General features: G+C 35.6%; 1 long non-coding RNA gene across 1 annotated transcript in view; it reads right to left on the bottom strand.

The window, feature by feature from the left end:
* Positions 1 to 8,031: 8,031 nt before the first annotated feature.
* The window catches only part of LOC123665615, a 22,909-nt gene continuing 9,776 nt past the window's right edge, over positions 8,032 to 21,164 (bottom strand). Inside the window, exon 2 of the long non-coding RNA XR_006745084.1 lies at positions 8,032 to 8,115. This is a non-coding gene — a long non-coding RNA (uncharacterized LOC123665615). The remainder of the gene's footprint in view (positions 8,116 to 21,164) is intronic.

Raw genomic sequence — 21,164 nt, 5'->3', positions numbered from 1 at the left:
AAAGTAAGGTTTATCGTGATGATTTAGCACAAAACAATAGGTTTAGGGCTCGCCGATGATAGTTGCAATAATTTTAGTCAGATTCTTAATCAAGACAATAATTAATGCAAATGCGCACACGATTACTTTACTTGATTGTAGCTAAGAGCTCTAATGGTTGTAAGCTAAAATAATCTATTGGAATACCTCTTGGTACCTAAAATTAACATGATATCATTGAACTAAAAAAGAGGTTGCTTTGAATTCATTTGTAGTAACTATTTACACATTTATAATTAAAACAATCCTTAGATTTACAGTGGCCTCATTTTTATTTTTCTCATCTTTATTTATGACATCTTGAGCCCTCATTATTATATTTAAATTAAGACAAAAATATACATAGCCTTTATTTGAATAAAATGTTTTTAATGAATCTTGTTTATCATATTATTAATAACAATAATTTTGTGTTCTATGATTTGTATTTAGTTTTCTCGCTATCATTCAGTAATTTTTATTATAACTATCAAACGCTTGGTGTTTTAAATTTTGCTAAAAAACAATTTGGTATTAGAGGAAGACTTATATAAGTTTATATAATATAAAAATTCCTGTATTTCTGTCCCAAAATCCTATGTCCTATCTTTATAACGTTTATAATCTTTACTTTTTTCAAACATTAGTACATCACATAAACACATGCTACATCAGTTATATTTCGTCACTAAAAAAAAAAACAACATATATCTGGTCCCCACACTAGTATTCCCTGTGTCGTGGGGTCCAGTGACTACGACGAGTCTATGACATTCTGCCTCGTTCCTCGCCCTATAAATTCTTCATTTATAAGCCTTGGAATTTAATCTACAATCTGTGATAAGGCATTATCATTAATACGCTTAAATATACAGACAATTGTAAAATTAAACTATTTAACTGTTCTAGGATAGTGTTTATGTTACTACTATTTTCATTTTTAACCGACTTCAACGATTCTTCTCTCGTTTTTCGATTCAACTGTATTTTTATGTGTGTGATTCTTTATTATTCGAAACTAGTGGTGGTCATGTGGTTCCATTTAAATTTGAATTAAATCTAACGATGTTTACTTGTAAATTTGAATTTGAAGTCGCTTTTTTGCTTGAAAACAATCATAATTTTCGTTCGTTTCATTATTTAAAAAATAAATAAATATCTACACAATACACGTCTGTCGTCTGTACCTACATAAACAACTTAATGCTTGTGTTACAGGTAACAGCAGATTGGTGTAACCAAATATCCTTCTTTTTATAAATACTTATAGAAATAATATAATATAAATATTACACCCAGACTCAGGCGGGAATGGAACCCGTAACCCGCGGAACAGAAAGCAGGGCCACTACAAACTGCGCCAACGGGCTAGTCAATTATTAAATTTAAGATTAATAATAGAAGTCTAACTATGTCGCACATTTTCGAAGAATAGTTAAGGATCTTATCTCAACCGCAATGATCAATCCCTTTGTCTTCTCCATCTGAGACTGACGCAATCAAACACGATTTTTTGATGCAAATGAAATCAGTAAAATCAATATTATTTTATGATATATAGTTATTCAACCTAAGAAAATAGGACAACGTTATATTTGGTAATTCGACTTTTTTTCAAAAACAATTGTGTCAAATCAATTAAATACATATCGTTACATACATCAAATTTAAATTTAAATGAGACTATACCAAAAGCTGCAGCATCTGCACAACCACTAAAAATTTCTGAGGTAACACACATTAAAAAATGCTGTCGAATTGAGAATGCCCCTTTTTTAAGTCAGTTGTGAAGGTATCTGCTGATAAAAGAAGGATTAAATACTAATTTACCCACAGGCGCACATTTACTTACAGGCGCCGCGTTGGCGCAACGGTTACAGCCATGGATTGTACATGTTGCGCTAGCGGTTGCGGGTTCGATCCCCGCACATGACAAAAATTTGTATTGGCCATACAGGTGTTTCCCATGGTCTGGGTGTTTGTGCAGTCCTTGTGGGTCTCCCCACCGTGCCTCGGAGAGCACGTTAAGCCGACGGTCCCGGTTGTTTATCGTGTACACCTGATAGCGATCGTTAGTCGTAGTAGAGAATATATCCGCTAACCCGCATTGGAGCACCGAAGATTAAGCTCTGATCCTTCTCCTACATGGGGGATGAGATATATGCCAAGTAGTGGGATATTACAGGCTGAAGCGATTACCAAACTGATCTACCATACAGTGGTCATTGCTAATAGACCTCAAAATATATCTTAGCCTAGCCAAGTAATTCGCTAGACAATAATAAATAAATCGAGGCAGTATTACGAGTAAACATCGATAGTCGCCTCTTTTGTCTCATCGCTGACTGATTTCATTTTCATCTCGCCTGAAATCAAACAAATACAAATCTTAACGAATCGATTTCCATCTATCTTTGAATCGCTTATTAATTTCGAACGAATATCGGATAACCACCTTTATACCTATCTATAATATTTTTCTTTTGTTCTAATTTCAAACGTAATATTGTGTTCCTAAGGATATTTCTTTTATGAATATCTTAATACCATAGTACCTCAATATTTCAATACCTAAATAGTCTCGTTACTTGATATGAATGAAGACGAAATACAGACGACATTGGAAAACACTTGATGTCTATCGAAACCTTATCTGCGTGAAATTTATATTCTAATATTTTATTTCGCTTTCATAAGAGAATCATTTCAAATACGTTTTATAGCTTACTATTTCAGATTATATTTTTATATGCGAAGCTTTACATTCTGTGTAGTTTTAATGATATTTTTATCATGATATTAATTTTATTTGTTGTTTTAATGAAAGCTAAATTAAATCTAATGTATAAAATTCTCGTGTCGCGGTGTTTCTTGTCAAACTCCTCCGAAACAACTGGACCGATTTTCATGAAATTTTGTGTGCACATTAGGTAGGTCTGAAAATCGGCCAACGTCTATTTTTTATTCTCTTAAATGATAAGGGTGACCCACCCCTAAATATTTTTATTTAATTTTTTTGACAGAATTTTATCATTTATTATGATTTGACATTTAAAAATACATACAACACTAAATTTTCACCCTTCCACCACCAACCCCTGTTTTTTTTTTAAATAGCGTTTTGCGACAAGACAACGTTTGTCGGGTCAGCTAGTTTTTTATATTATTATATATCTTTTATATATCAAATTTTCAATTGTTTTTAGTAGGTTACGATGGTCTTGTTTTCCGCAAGACTGTTAAAATTAATGGTTCTGTCTTAGATTTATAAATCCTTTCAAACATACTGCAGTATAAATAATATAAAGTTAAGATTATACCTGCTAATAATATAAATCTATATAAATATAATATAATAATAATATATACCTGTTAATAATATAAAGTTAAGGTTATACCTGCCTCAAAAACTTATGCTACACAACACATTTCTTTCAGTTTTGTCAGTACCTTCTAAAATTCGCACCTCAAAACAAACAAACTCACCATCCTTACTTGTGTAAACACAATAAGCCAAGGAATATCCAAGTCAAATTTATGTTAATAAGAAATGCAGCGAAAGCTGAAAACTAATAAATGAGATTAGAAAGATAATGAGAATCTTTGCTAAATTTTGGTTGTTAAAAATTTCATTCAAATTAAAAAGAATGTTAATTAAAAATAATTTATAGCTACCTTTAAATTAATTTTTTTGCGAATTATCGCGTTCGCGTTGAGGGATCATAATTAATGAATAAAGAACATTAGCAAGAGGCTTAACACCTTAACGTCATTTTATCAAGAATATAAGATGTAATAACGTATTATTCATGTGTAAGCCTAGACATACTTTGTGGTTAATAATAATAATAATAATACTCTTTATTTTATTGTACAGCTTTAAAATAAACAACAAAAAAAAATTATAACATAAAATGTATGTACACGTCTGTCGGCTGCTATCTTAAGCACAGGCATTAAGTTGTCTATCTTAGTAACATCCGACCGTGTGTCCATGTTAAAAAAATTGTATAAAGTAATAAGTTACAATTATTTTTGATATAAAACCATTAAGAAGTTTTTAACGTTGCGTATATTAGCTTTCATTAAATACTAAAAGTTACAAAATTTAAAACACCAAGTTATTTTCAAACTATGCTATCTACTAACATTCTCATTTCGTTATAATAAACAAGATTTTGCGGGGAAAATTTCCAACATGCCTTTTATAATTTAGATATTTTAATATGGGACATTTTCACTTTGCCGTTGTTTTTATTTTTCGTTAAATATACGTCAAAGAAATATTTTACTTGCAGGATTCCCAGGGTTTTCAGGTCAGTGTACGACCCCTGATGGTTTGGTCATGATTAAAACTTTGCTTTTCCGTCAATCGGGATCTGCATGTATTATTTTTTGTTATCAAACACCATTTCTTACACCCGCTTGGCAAATTTATTTCACCTTTCATTTGTAGTCACCAAATGTTGTTCCAAATATTTGTTCCCCCATCTCACTCTACAAGTTTTTGTTATCTATAATAAACACTTAAATAAATCAAAACAGTAAATGTTACGCGAATTAAATGTCGAATCTTTAGTCATTCCTTTTATTTTTCCCAAACACTTTTTACTACATTGTTTGTTACATTTTACTTTCACACTAAATTCAAGATTTTAAGAAACAATTCATTATAAATTTTGTTACAGGCAAATTCCGTCGAGAATTTCACAGATCCTACTTCAAATGCTTCTGCTGCTGTTTCACTGCCGCACCAGAACAAAATGGTACGTCGTTCGCTCCCATCGGTAGTTCGCGAGCTGGCACCACCAGAACCATTGTCAGGCGCAACGATTCCTGCGTCAGCTACAGACTTACGCACCTCTCCCCCTCAAACCACAATAGCATAAATCGAGACATGGCTAGGAACACCAACACATCCTTCATTGATCATATGAATGGAAACCGTAGAAATAAAAGTCGTGATGATTCAATAAGTGAATCTGCACGATACACCCTCGCCACGGATATTAGAGATTGACACAAAGGCAGAGATCTCTTGGTTTACACCGACAGGAATCGTGACATCGGCTACATAGCTAGAAGTACCAACAGCATTGATTGTAAGCCCTACTACGATTGTTTTAAAGGACAAGGCTCAAGTGGGAGGGAGTGTGGTAAAGTTTGCGAAGAAATCGAAATCGAAAGACATAGTGACACGTATGCTGATTATCGTGAATGTGATAATGAACTAAGAGAAATGTACACTGTTGACGAAATGAAGAATGGTTTTAAATTTAAATTTAATCGTAGTTTAAACAGTCAGATTAATAATAAGAGAAAAATGAATACTGTCTTTTAAAGACTCATTTACATATTTTTCTGTTTAGTTAAACTCAGTCCATAGATTATTAAATATTGTCAAATTTTTTTTGCGTCTGTTCTTTTTTGTTTTTTTTACAAATATTTTTTTACAGGTTAAATTCTATGAAGATATGTTTAATTAAAACCTATTTTCTGGTATCATTTTATTACTTGAAAGCTATTTAACTTATGAAGACTATCTGTGAAATCTATTTCAACCAGTGTCAAATGACAAATTTTAAATTTTAAATTCATGAACTGAATTTGAGAACTAACGTCAACCTTTTTTAAGAAGCTTAATATATCTTTAAGAAATTCACATTATATTAGACTTTATTTGAAAGGAATCTATTTAGTTCTATTTCTGGGTAGAAACTGGAAAATTTTGTTTAATTGGATTAAATTTTGAAAAAACGAGTTTTGAAAATTACTTTCTCCATTGTCAATCTGACAGTTATCTGTAAAAAAAAATATTTGTAAATAAATAAGCGAAACAACACAAAAAAGAAAAAATATGTGACAATTTTTGATAATCTATGGTTAATGGTAGGGAGTTTAACTAAACAGAAAAAAATTGTAGAGTAAATGAGTGAATAGAATATAATTCTTCTTAATTAATTGTTTATAAACGATACACCAAACCGCACAGGAAATGACTTGTTTATACAATGCATATGCAGCGACGGTACTGCTATGAAACGGGTCTAAAAATATTTTATAGGATTGTTACGTTATGGGACTCAATTTTTAGTTCGAAGTACTCACAACCAGTCACCAATTAGTGACGCTTATGATTCAGTGCTGCCAACAAACAATTAATATTTGTTTGAGTTCTATTTATGCAATATTTATTGCCATTTATTATCTGTCAATTATAAAAAATAAAATTGTGTACATTACTTTTAAGGTTATTTAAACCTTTTTTATTTAATTTGAGATAAAATACATATCTGACGCTTAAAAAATAAAAAATAAATTATTAAATTGTATTGGTGACATGGCATGGTATACTTATCTTGCTTTCACTAAATGATGTGGTTTTTCTTTTAATTTATCAAAGTATTTTTATTGTAGTAGATGTAATGGTGTAATTTAATGCATTTATCTAACATAGAAATAAAATGTAAATAAAAATATATACTATTATAATTATATAAGATCAACTAAAGTCATAGAACATAATTTATGTCTAAATTATATCAATTTTTGGACATCAGAAACGCAGCGAGGACTAAATCATACTGTATGTAATATTTTGAAAGAAACTCGCAACGTCTTGACCCTTTTTTTGTTACTAATGCGTTTGATGGGAAACATCTGAAGGGACTCATTTGGCGACTCGTTAGCGCAATGGCTACAGCACTACCTAATGCCTGATACGCTGGTGGTCGTGGGTTTGATCCGGCACGTGACATAATTTTTTACTGGCAGTAAAGACATTTTTATGGTCTGGGTGTTTGTGATTGTGTATTGGATGTTTCCGGACCCCTGACACAGGACTTAATCCAAGTTGAGGCCCTTGAGTGTGAGGCGTTTATTTATTTATTACTATTTATTCATTAATGTAGTACGTGGTTTTTGAAAAGAAGTAGTGGGATTTTTATGTACACTACACTATCTGTAACATGTTTTACATACAATATTGCTATTATATTCTCATTTAAAGTTTAATAAAATGCTAAGAATGCAATAGAAGCATCTCACGTGGAGCGAAAATTTCAATACAAATAACGCAATCGTCAATTAGTCGGCAATTAGCAGTTCATTGTATTGTGGTTTTAATCAACGTAATATAACAATCAATTTGGCGATGATTGCGCGATTGTCGCATATTGTTGCAAATTAATCGTTGTTTGTTAGAGTATACGCGAATTTAATTGCTTCCTATCTAGCAATCAACAAACAATACTTTTGGTGTTTCCCATCTGCAATACTACTTACTTAGACCTTTTGAAGTGAAAATTTATTTTGGCACACCGCACTCACATGGTGTACTAAGTTAGGCTGATCCGTCACGCTCTGAGGTGAAAGGCTCGATCGGGTGAACTCGGGACCGCCGCGTGTACCCGAGCGAGAAAGATACAGACAGCTAGCCTTCGCTGCTGAACGGTGAGAGAGTCGCTCGGGTGAACTCGGGACCGCCGCGTGTACCCGAGTGAGAAAAATACAGATAACTAGTCTTCGCTGCTGAACGGTGAAAGAGTCGATCGGGTGAACTCGGGACTTATTGCGTTATTGCTTGATTGCGATTGCCAATGAAGTTTTTACTTCTGCCGCGCGGTCTTAAGCACAGAACGTTGTTTTTTTTTTTAATATTAACTATTTTACTATAAAAATCTAAGTATTATTGTACATAATGTTTTCACGGTCGTATTATATATTATCTGTAAATAATAACTTTAATTGAATCTTACTGATGTATACCCATTGTCAAATATAATAAATGAAAAAATAAATTAATTCATGTCATTTTCGCAGTTTTATTTTACCAAACATAATAGCAGCGAAAAGAAGTTAAATTTTTAATGGAGGCTTTCGAATGTTGGTACAGCAAACAATTATAGCGCCTACTTAGGAAAAGTCACCATATTTTTTAACCGACATCAAAAAAGGAGGAGATTTCGCAAGTCGACCGTTTTTTTTTTGTGTTCGCGGATAACTTCGTCGTTCGTTGGAAAGGAGATATCCTAAGGGTGGTAGCATAATAAGGAAACTAGGATTTGATGATGGTATCTCAGAGATATCGAGGAAAACCTTCGAAAATCGTAGTGGTGACTAGTGCGTTTGTTAATTTTTTTCTTCTACTTACGTTGAATTACTTGTCGATGTAATTGAATCCAGTTTTTTTGTTTGCGGGCAAACACAATATTATATTAGTTATAAAAAAAATATTTTACTTCTTCTATGTATGACGGTCACATATGGTACGGTATGTACGGTCACAGCCATGGATTGTACCTGTTGCGCTAGCGATTGCGGGTTCGATCCCCGCACATGACAAACATTTGTATTGGCTATACAGGTGTTTGCCGTGGTCTGGGTGTTTGTGCAGTCCTTGTGGTACTCCCCACCGTGCCTCGGAGAGCACGTTAAGCCGTCGATCCCGGTTGTTATCATGTACACTTTATTGTTATTCATAGTAGGAAATATATCCGCGAACCCGCATTGGAGCAGCGTGGTGGATTAAGCTCTGATCCTTCTCCTACATGGGGACCTATGCCCAGTAGTGGGATATTACAGGCTGAAGCGTATATGTCTTAGCTACTACATTATTTTTACATTTTAACCTAATAATCTTTCACCACAAGTTATAAAATTAAATGATGACGAAATATTTTACTATTTATAATATAGAAAATACGTGAAATCGTAGTGATTGCTTCCGTTGTCCCACTAATAACTAACTGCGAAAGTTTGTGAGGATGGATGGGTGTGATGGGTCGTACGAAGTTCGTTGAGTAAGCTAGTTTGATTAATAATATTTTTTTCGTATACATGTAAGATGTTTGGTGGCTTAGGAATGCATTATAATAATATTAATTAATAAATACCTTATAACATTCACACACGGTCATCCGTTCCCATGGTAAGCAACTTAATTCTTGTGTTATAGATAACAGCCAATTGTTACAGCTAACTATTTTTTTGATAAATATATATATATATATATATAGAAATAAAACATATATAAATACAAATATGACCCCCAGATTTAGGCGGGCTTCGAACCCACAACCCGCGGAGCAGAAAACATGGCCATTACAAACTTCACACACACTTACAAACAAGCGCCGACGGGCTAGTCATTAAATTTCCAACAAGATGATAAATAAATAGTGTTAGTCATTTTTTTAATGTCAGTTACTGTATGGCCCGTAAATTTTAATTATCTGCGCTGCTTGATTACTGGTATAGCATTGGTTAAATGTTATTACTTGATTATGTTGCTATAATGTCACGACTGATTCTTAAAGTATCGTATTTATATGGAAGTTTTATTTCTCAATATGGATGAAATTATCACGTAAGTAGGTTACGCATACTAAACTACTAGAAAATACTAAAAGGATGCTTACCTACTTATCCGAGAAAATGTACATTTTCTCTAGAATACATTTATTCTTGATTTTTATGATTCTATACAAAGTGGCAGTTTAGTGATCAGAGAATTCTACCGCCTACTTTTTATTTCAGATAAATACACGTATGCTACATATCGTGTATGTTTTCGTAGAAAATAATAATAATAATAATAATAATAATGCTTATAATGCTGCAGATGCTTGATATGATATGAATAATGATTATATGCTTGCAGAATGTGCTAATTGAGTCTTTAATCTGTGGTGAATTATGCTTGGTTTTTGATTTAATTATATTAATAATGGGACCCCATTGGACCCCATTGGTGACCATGGTTGCTGTAAAGTATCCGAAACGTAAAATAAACCGCGATAAAATCCGAAAAAAGTTGTTTCATTAAATGAGTAAAATTCGCGTAAACATTAGAAAACAATATACAAATAATGAGTTCCCTGGTTTTTGTAATAGGCAAAGCCTGTGCCACAATGAACCAGTGTTCTCTTCCATTATTTATTTCTAAAGCAAACTTTACAGAAGAAAACTTAAGTAAATATTTTACCTTTTTTAAGCAAACTAGACATAATTAAAAAATAAAAATAAAATAAAATAGTACAGGATAGGACGGTAAATATCTATCTGTATATATGTGTATGTGTATATGTGTGTTTACGCAATAAATTGTTCAAGAAGTCATACTAACCCCAGCATGCCTTGAGGAGATCCTCAGTTTTTTGGTAGTCCAGCTAGGACAGCCACATGAAAACGATCGCTTTGAGTTCTTTCAGGGATAGAGTATAGTAATTTAATACTTTATTAGCCCGATTGTATAAATAAATGGACAGATAATTGCTCATCTTCTAGCCAGAGCAGTGCGAGTACTTAGGAAAATCCTCGCATCAGCTACCAAAACCCTATAAAAAGTCATTACGATTCACTATTAATCTATAAATTGAACATTATATCGACAGAATTTTACCCTTGAAATACAATATAAGATTCGTTTAGCGAACATAGCAATAATAGTGGAAATGATGATACTAGGAAAATAATTTTTGGTGTATTTAGAAGCTTTAACCCACTTGTTACAGAAGGCTTGGTTCATTTCTCGCTAAAAATATCAAAACAGCAACGTGAAGATATTGTAAACATGCTAGCATTCCACGCGATCATTTGTGTTTTTAGAATTTATTTTGTGTTCAGAAAACAAAGACTAATTAAGTAATTAATGTAATAATATACTGTGGTAGCGTGGAGTATTTAATGCTACTTTTTGATGTTTGGATCTTATGTTTTTGGTTTATGACAAAGAGCAAGGGATGTGCTACTTGCCGATTACTGTCAAAAAGATCTACGTGTCCAACTATTTCTAGCAGCTTTTTTCAAAGATAAAGTTACACTAGACAACATCTATAATATAAAAATGAATCGCTGAATGTGTTGCTAAGCGCAAAACTCGAGAACGGTTGGACCGATTTTGCTAATTCTTTTTTTTAAAATATTCCTTGAAGTACGAGGATGGTGTGCTGTGTGGTTTCGGCACTAAAGAATTTAGCCACCCCATCTCTTCCCGTGGGTGTCGTAAGAGGCGACTAAGGGATAGCACAGTTCCACTACCACCTTGGAACTTAAAAGGCCGACCGATGGCGGGATAGCCATCCAACTGCTGGCTTTTTAAATGCACAGACCGAGGACGGGCAGCAGCGTCTTCGGTGCGACAAAGTCAGCCCTGCGGTCACCAACCCGCCTGCCCAGCGTGGTGACTATGGGCAAAAACCCCCATGAGTTCGAACCTAAAAATAAGGCCCTCAGTTCCCGGCAGCCCCACTATTCCCGGCTACGGCAGCGGCCGTGGTAACGGTGGGGTAGAGGGTGCTAAGAATCACCGGGGTACGGGAGGCTGCCATAGAAAAATATTCCTGGCTACGTATAATGGACGCACGCTACGGTTGGACCATCACCTCACCGAACTTGAGGTAGAACTTAGTCACATTAAGTGGAGCATACTGGGGTTGTCTGAAGTCCGAAGAGAGGGAGAGGACACGATGATCCTGGACTCCGGGCACTTGTTCTACTTCCGTGAAGGTGATGGGCTTTCCCAAGGTGGCGTCGGTTTTCTGGTTCACAAGACTCTCACTAACAACGTTGTGGAAGTCAGTAGTGTGTCGACCCGGGTAGCGTACCTTGTACTTAAGCTCACCGACAGGTACTCCCTGAAAGTGATACAGGTATATGCGCCGACCTCGGCACACTCTGACGATGAAGTCGAAGCCTTGTATGAAGATATCACAAGGGCCATACATGGCACTACTTCGACCTTCTACAGCGTTGTTATGGGAGACTTCAACGCTAAAGTGGGAGTACAAGGCCGCGACGGATCGAGCATCGGACCACACGGATTGGGGCACAGGAATCACAGGGGGCAGACGCTTGTCAACTTCCTCGAATCGGAGGGGCTCTTCTTGATGAACTCATTTTTTGAGAAGAAGCCCCAAAGGAGGTGGACATGGCAAAGCCCCGATACTGTGACGAGGAACGAGATAGATTTCATCATAGCGGATAAAAGGCATATATTCAGAGATGTCTCAGTGGTTAACAGGTTTAACACCGGCAGCGACCACCGGCTAGTACGGGGCACTCTGAATATATGTCTCCGAAAGGAGCGGACCCGCTTGATGAAATCTACTCTCCGACCTACGCTGCCCCAAATACTATGTGGCTCCGAGCAGTTTCAGTTGGAACTCCAAAACCGATTCGATTCGCTGGAAACTACTAGCGACGTGGACGAGATAACCGACAACGTGGTGAAGACGGTGTGTACACTGGGTCGCAGGCACTTTCCACCAACAAAGCCAACGAAGCAGTCCAAACTTTCTCCCGAAGCCTTGGATCTGATGCGGCAGAAGCGCGAGTTGCCGGCTGCTTCGCCAGAACAGAGGGCTCTTTCCAAGAGGGTACGGAAAATTATTCGCCGAGACCTCCGCTGCTCAAATACGAGAGAGGTTGCTACTCTGATTGAGCAGAATAGGGGGTCCAAAGTTTTCCAAAGACCATTGGGGAGAAGCCTTCTTGCGAAGCTTAAAACAGCAGATGGCAGAACCGTCTGCTCTCGCCCTCAGGTCCGAGAAGAGGTTGAGAATTTTTATGGACAGCTGTACTCGTCGAGCGCACGCAAGCCTGCGACTTGGGACACCGAAGATCCACGGGCACCATTGTTGCGCCATTATTCGGAGTGTATCCCGGACTTCGAAGAGGATGAGATTGGTGCAGCGCTCGGGCAGCTTAAAAACGGAAGGGCCCCGGGGGATGACGGAGTTACCACTGAACTCCTTAAAGCCGCAGGGCGACCTGTCCTGAAAGCCTTGGCAAGACTATTTAACGCCGTCATCCACCGAGGTACCACGCCGGAGGCGTGGTCCAGGAGTGTGGTGGTGCTGTTCTTTAAGAGAGGCGATAAGTCTCTGTTAAAGAATTACAGACCGATCTCACTTCTGAGCCACGTCTATAAGCTGTTTTCGAGGGTTGTTACGAATCGTCTCGCCAGAAGACTCGACGAATTCCAACCACCAGAGCAGGCTGGGTTTCGAAATGGCTACAGCACCGTGGACCACATCCATACTGTTCGGCAGATTATCCAAAAGACGGAAGAATATAATCAACCGCTGTGTATGGCATTTGTGGACTACGAGAAAGCCTTCGACTCCGTCGAGACCTGGGCTGTCCTGGACTCTCTGCAGAGATGTCATATCGACTGGCGATATATCGAGGTACTAAAATCTATGTACGACGCGGCGACGATGACCGTTCATGTCAATGACCAAAGAACAAGACCTATTTCCCTCCGGCGCGGGGTAAGACAGGGGGATGTAATATCACCGAAACTGTTTACCACTGCGCTAGAGGACGTTTTTAAGACCTTGGATTGGGGGGAACGGGGCATCAACGTCAACGGTGAATTCATCTCTCACCTTCGTTTCGCCGACGATATTGTCATCTTTGCGGAGACGCTGGATGAGTTAGGCCAAATGCTGGCCGGCCTAAACGAGTCCTCCCGACGTGTCGGTCTCTGTATGAACTTGGATAAGACGAAAGTTATGTTTAACAACCAAGTCATACCGATACCGGTATCGGTCGATGGTACCCTTCTCGAAGTTGTTCAGGATTATATTTACCTAGGCCATACTATCCAACTAGGCCGCAACAACTTCGAGAAGGAGGCCGATAGGAGGATTCGGTTGGGCTGGGCGGCGTTTGGCAGGCTCCGTCGAGTCTTCACTTCGAAGATTCCGCAATGCTTGAAGACAAAAGTTTTCGAGCAATGCGTCCTGCCTGTGTTAACATACGGAGCCGAGACGTGGACACTGACCAAGGGACTGGTCCACAAGTTTAAAGTCGCTCAACGTGCAATGGAACGGGCCATGCTTGGGGTCTCTCTCAAAGACAGGATTAGAAATGAGACTATCCGCGGGAGAACGAAAGTAACCGACATAGCCCACAGAATTAGCAAGTTGAAGTGGCAGTGGGCTGGTCATCTGTGTCGCAGGACCGATGGCCGTTGGAGTAGACGGGTCCTAGAGTGGAGACCGCGTCTTGGCAAACGCAGTGTGGGACGTCCTCCGGCCCGTTGGACCGACGATCTACGTAAGATTGCCGGTGTAGGCTGGATGAGGATTGCGGAAGACCGGGATGTGTGGCGCGAACTTGGGGAGGCCTATGTCCAGCAGTGGACTGCGATAGGCTGAAGTGAGTGAGTGACGAGGATGGTTCTTACGGAGAGAAAAATTCTAAAAAAAAAATTAAATTTCCTGAAAAAGTCTAAAAACAACACTTTTCTATACTCCCATACAAAAGATTTGTGATAATACTTAAAAGTCAATTTGAACTTTAATACCATACGATAAAGTTTGTGTTAGGCGATACGAAGTTCGCCGGGTCAGCTAGTTTATAATATTATAGAAAATATATTGCAAAATATATTTTCTATAATATTATTATATATATATTAGACAATAAATTTAATGTAAATAAATAAATATAAATAAAATAAATAAATAAATTACTTTTTCAATAGTTACTGTTGACTCTTTTCGGTTCTTCCCAGCCCAGTCTTTATCCCGTTTCCTCTTAACTAGTGGTATCTTCACGCTGCAATAAAAATAAGTTATCATTGACCGACAACTATTCAAAAGCCCAGTTAAACAAAATGTCTTTGCTATAGTTGAATTTGGTTTGATTTTCGAAATCAAAATTTTGTCTGTAACGCTATAAAACTATAAAGAAGATTTTATGGTAGCAGATGTATAAAATCCAATAAATAAGAAACTTTTTGAATTATACGCAAGATCTAATAAAATTGATTGCATTAACGTTACTTTTACAAATCCAATCGTTAATTTTTTAACCAATAATAGTCTTTACTTTAACGAAATAAAAATCATAGTGGATTGTATTAACATTGTCTTCATAAGTATTATCCACTTATCTAAATCCGTTGAATGATTGAAAAAGTTTTTATATAGGATTTAAAACAGCAATCGTATGTAAAAATAATTATTTTACCCTATACTTGATTTCTGTTCCTCGTCTGTGTAAAAATTAGTAATATTTTAAAATCAGAACAATGTGAGCGAGTTCAAGAACTTATTATATTCTTGTTGGTCTGGTTTTCTAATCGTGGTACCCCACTTGGGATCTCCTTTATAACATAATTGTGTTTGCAGGCAAACGAAGAAAAACTATCGACAAGTAATACAACGTAGGTAGACGAAAAATTGTCAAGTAAATAGACTTTATCAAAGATTACTCAAACAGTTATTATCAGATCTCGATGAAATTTAAATGTGACCACATGACAAAATCAGCTTTCGATTAAATTTAAAATCATCAAAATCGGTACACCCAGTAAAAAGTTATGCGGTTATAATACAACGTAGGCCGACGAAAAAATAGTGAAGTAAAAACGCATTATTAGATATAGCTCGAAAGGTATATATATATATATATATATATATATATATATATATATATATATATATATATATATATATATATAATATACACACACCATATTTCGACAAAAAAAAATTGTCGAAATCGGTCCACCCAGTCAAAAGTTATGAAGTAACATTCATTAAAAAAATAAAAAATATACAGTCGAATTGACAACCTCCTCCTTTTTTGGAAGTCGGTTAAAAAGCGTAGCAACGCGCACAGGGTACAGCTAGTATTTTATAAAATAATATATTAGTATGTTTATTAAACAAGTGTAAAAATTACGCCAAGACACATTAAAATATATCCCGCCACGTAAATGACGTTAAGCTAAGCTGTCGGTCCCGGTTGTTATCCTATACACCTGATAACGATCACTACTCATAGTAGGAGCAGCGTTGCCCTCCAATTCTTCATGAATAAAGAGACTTATGCCCAGCAGTGGGATGTTACAGACTGAACCGTAACATAAAAGATGGGAGGTACCTACAGGTAGTAGCCGTGTATATCTTCACTTTCAGAACACTTTCATTTTACAAAAATATCCTAACGAAATTTAGCACACATAAATTTATTATTAATCATTTCACCACTTTGGCACCTGGTTCTACAATATCACAATTTTATATCAGGTTAAGCACATTATCGCTCGCTATAATAATAATCTTGAGACCCGAAATCTATAATCAATACTCGATAATCGATTATAACCACTCATAACGATGTGTCGTTTGATTTTATGAACTTCGATATTAAAGCGGCTTAAATGTGAACTTTTTGACAGATTTTTTTTTTCGTTCACTTTTTATTATTCAGATATATTTACTATTCAGAATTTTTATATCTCATTTCAAACAACCGCTCTGGTATAGTGATGTGTGCAGTCGCCTGAAACGCTGATTTTGATTCAATTTCCACTCAAGACCAAACATTTGTATTTGGCTTGGGATTAATTAAGGGTACCCTGCTCCGTAGAGCACGTGAAATCTCGATTGTTATTATAACCACGTATTACCTATCGCTACTCGTTGTGGGGAAATTATCCGCTAACCTGCAGTGGAGCAACGTAGTGAATTAGGTTCCTCAGTTTTCACTTATATGGAGGCCTTTATCCTTCTAACGGACATTTACAGGCTATTTTAGTCATCAGTAACCTAAAATATAACAAAGAGATACAGAGCGAGTTTTGTATTTTTTTTATATCACTAGGTCGGCAAACAAGCGTACGGCTCCTCACCTGATGGTAAGCGATTACCGTAGCTTATAGACGCCTGAAACATCAGAAGCATCGCAAGCGCGTTGCCGACCCAATCCCCAATCCCCCAGGAGCTCTGGTCACCTTACTCACCAACAGGAACACACTACTGCTTGAAAACAGTATTATTTAGCTGTGATCTTCTGTAAGGTCGAGGTACTACCCCAGTCGGGCTGCTCCAGATTTTGAGCAGGAAATTCCTGCGGTGCCCTACCTCAGTTAAATATTATGTTTGTCAGTGTGTTAATGAGATTTTATCTAAAAGCCAGTACCAAATCTGAGACATCGAAGGATGATACGTTCCACCGCATTCAAATGAAGGCAATTTCGTTATAGGTACAATATGTTAAATCAGAAATCATTTTAATCAAATAAACAAAATTTATTAAACCATCAACTCACAAAAATCGTCTTCACAAAAAAATTTTTGCTAAACTTCCTAGTTATAGTAGTAGAATATGAAGACTCATACTTTAATAACAAATTGTGACTTTTGTAACAATGTAATTAAGAGAAAAATGTTTTAATTATAACTAGTTTTTTGTTTTTATTTTATATATCTACTTGTTGATATATTTATTTTTACAAATAAAAAAACAAAAATATATTTTTAATTGTATTAAATTAATAGACCATTGTTAAAATAAGATAGTGACAATGTAATATACAAAAATGTAATAATAATAAATACACTTAAGAAAAAAGCGTAAAACTGACGATGATCTTGTGGGTACTTTCAAAATTTTTAATCAGAAAAAAATAACATGATACCTTCCAGACGTTTTTATCTATTACCTTTATATTGTAAACAAACAGGGCGTATATACTTATATCAATAATATCTAACTTAAAATAGTGTGAGATAACGTTAAAAGTCAAAATTTGCTCAATGAAATCTTCAAAATAAAAAATGGTTCGATTTCAAAGCGGAAGTGTTCAATATAGTTTTCTAATGTTTACGCGAATTCCTACCGAATAATCCTCCTGCGACCGTGGTTGCTGTAAAGTATCCGAAACTTAGGGCATCTAAAAAACTTAATAAACCGCGATAAAAGCCTGAAGTGTTTCATTCCGTGTATCCGTGAAGAAATTTGTGAATACTTGAATATAGTGTATTTGTCTTTTGTATATATGAATATGAAGTGAGATTTTGAAATACACCTTCCCTTTCCCTGAACCTTTAGACGACGAAGAAATCGATACAATATAATATCAAGTTAAACAATATAAAGGAAAATGTTATCCAGACATATTATAATAAAATATCAATGTTATTCTTCTCATTTGATTCCAAAATATTTTACTGTGATATTTTTTCTAGTCTTTGAATGAAAATGAAACATCCACGGGTGAAACAATGCTTAGCAAACTTTTGAATACAGAGCGTTGTCATATGAATCAAGAGCTGCTCACATTTAGAAGGGCCGTTTTATTGTTTTTTAAAGATATAAGAAGTCAGTGTCATCTGGTATCCTCAGTACAGTATACAGTCTCAGCGTATTGAGAGCATTTATCTGCTTTCACGAGGCATCTTGCTTTTTACGAAAACAATTTTTCGTACGGACAAGTGTACGGGGAGCGTTTGGCAAGGTTCCGCGTGATTTCTCTTCGGAGTAGGCGTGAGGTTTCAGATCTGACTTTCCTGCTTAATATGTTAAATAATAGGGTTACCAATTCTGAAATAACAGAGAGGATACTCCCTCTAGGACACACAGAAGTATCCACGCGCACAAGATATTTTACATTCCATGCGTAATCTCACATTGGGAAACAAGCTCCCCTAGTGCGTTTGTGTAACAAATATAATAGTGTCAGTAAATCGATTCCAGGCATTGACATTTTTCACGACTGTGTCGATCTACTTCTACACAGTTGATTTAATTGATCATAATTTTTAAAATGATAAATTATAAATGTACTGCCAATTATGCATTAAGTCTGTGGCAGCTAGATTAGAGGCAGGTTTCATATCCGGCACAATAACACTGCCATCTGGTATATCGCATGTATTGGCGTTCTGACGGATTAAGCACGTTCCACTGATCAAGCGAAGTTACACCTTACTACCTATTATTATGACTTAATATTGAACGGTAATGATACATATTTACAATGAGATTAACAAGCCATTTTGAAACTTAATCTAAAGCATTAAGATTTACTATTCTGTGAGGGTAGTTTGCAATTATGATATTAATACATCTGTAATCTGCATGCATGATTTCAGCCTTAATCATTATTATGTTTTAGGTTGTGATTAATTAAATTGTTTTTTTTTTAATCTAACTTATAAGATAACGAGTCTAATCAAATTTTAATAACATCCAGCGGAGCAATAAGTATTTACAAAAATTTCAGAAACAAATCAAAGTATTAAATTCTGTGTTACCAAATATAGCGTATTATGTCGTAATAGCTTTCCTTGAACAAAATCTCAAAGTCATAAATAGGTATCAGCATATATTGACACTCCGAGTTTATAGTTTGGCTCTCCGAGGCACGGTGGGCAGACCACGGCAAACATCTGTTTGGCCAATACAAATGTTTGTCATTTGCGGGGATTGAGCCCGCAACCGCCAGCACAATAGCCAAAAACTAGTGCTGTGACCGTTACGCCAACGCGTCGCCAACGCGTGTGAGGTAAGTAACAAGTATAACAAATAAAGTCGAATTGAGAACCTCTTCCTTTTAAAGTCGATTAAAAATAGATTATAGGTATGAATGATGATATTTTACCATTATAAAATACTAGCTTCCGCCTGCAACTTCGTCCGCGTAGAATAGGAACAATTCTGCCATACATGATTTTTGCAAAACTTACTGTTTACGCAGGGCACGCAGCGGAAGCTCTCAAAAGAAAAAACAGACACGATTTTGAAATATTCTTCATTGGTGCTCCGCTCCTATTAGTCATAGCGTTATAATATATAGCCTATAGCCGTCCTCGATAAATGGACTATCAAACACTGAAAAAAAAAAACAAATCGGACCAGTAATCGCTGAGATTAGCGCGTTCAAACAAACAAACAAACTCTTCTCTTCTATAATATTAGTATAGATAAGGAAAACTGTTTATATAAACTGTAGACCCAAATTTTATTATTGCTGAGATAGAATCTACCAAATAACGTGCAAAAATATTGCCTTGCAAAAGGTATATGCTATCAACATCAAAATCTCATATCTTGTAGAACACGTACCGTAAACCGCAAGAAGATCTAGACCGCAATTATCTTCTTCATTTTTATTACTGTTCGTATTTAATGCTAATAAAAATAAAATCTAAAAAATATTCTTCCATATACAGTGTGTTTTATGTATCATTTTTAAATTATCCGTGGCAAAAAAAAGGATACTTTTTGTTGAGAGCGTTCGTATAATCTGTCTGCCAATACTACGGTTCCACGGTTTAAGCTTTGCAATATTATAATCTGCTTTCTAATCTGCCGCGTTGTAGGATTTTTCTAATGGCCCACATCAGCGTGGCAGATTTTACGTGACCTTGCTTAATTTATTTTTTATAGAAATTAAATATTTAAAATCTTTTATCATCATCTTAATTATTGTTAAATGTCAAGTAACTCTCATTAGAAATATTAAGTCAGTAATTTTAAAGCTTTTTAATCAAATAAAAAAAATACAATTGAATTGAGAAGATCTCTCAAACGTAGGTATCTTTTCTTTAATATCACAATTTCCAATAACCATCTTGCTACTAGTATATATTTTCGTCCCATTTTTATTTAAACTAAGTCAGCAAATAAGCGTAGGGCTCACCTAATGGTAAGCTATTACCGTACTTTATGGACGCCTTCAACAACAGAAGTATACCTACGCCCCATCCTCTCCATAAGCTCTGGTCACCTTACTCACCACAGGAACACACCACTACTTGTAACCAGTATTAATTAGCAGTGATCTCCTGTAAGGTCAAAGTACTTCACCAATCGGGCTGCTCCAAATTTTAAGCAGAATATTTCCTGATGTGCCCCACCTCTGTAAAAGTTAGTAATTTTCTTTAAACTCAATTGATCTCTAAAAGATACAGTAAGTATCTATAAATCCTAAATACAACCCAAAAATATAAAAAAAAAACATTATTTAAATAAAATCAATTAAATAATTATCTACAATCTTTTACTAATCAGCCCTTTGTCCTTAACGATCAAGTTACAACTGTAATCAGGAGCCTCACTCGAAGACTCGACTAATTCAGCCCAAAATAGAACAGCTAATCACTAGTACCAGAATTAAGGCTACAGATCTTTATCTAACGAAGTAATCTGAGACAATTCTAACTAATATCATTAATTCCTAAAAAAAATTACATATTCAAGGTAAAATATAATATTAACTAAGGTATAGTATGTGAATACTACTAATAAATGGGCAAAACACATGAGTTCACGTTATTTTTGGCGTAAACTTGTGGAGGCCTATGTCCAGCAGTGGACTGTATAGGCTGTAATGATGAAGG

Source organism: Melitaea cinxia, chromosome 24, assembly GCF_905220565.1.
Source record: "Melitaea cinxia chromosome 24, ilMelCinx1.1, whole genome shotgun sequence".
Classification (NCBI taxonomy): domain Eukaryota; kingdom Metazoa; phylum Arthropoda; class Insecta; order Lepidoptera; family Nymphalidae; genus Melitaea; species Melitaea cinxia.
Note: the sequence above shows the minus strand (reverse complement) of the source record. Positions and strands in the feature narration are given on the sequence as shown.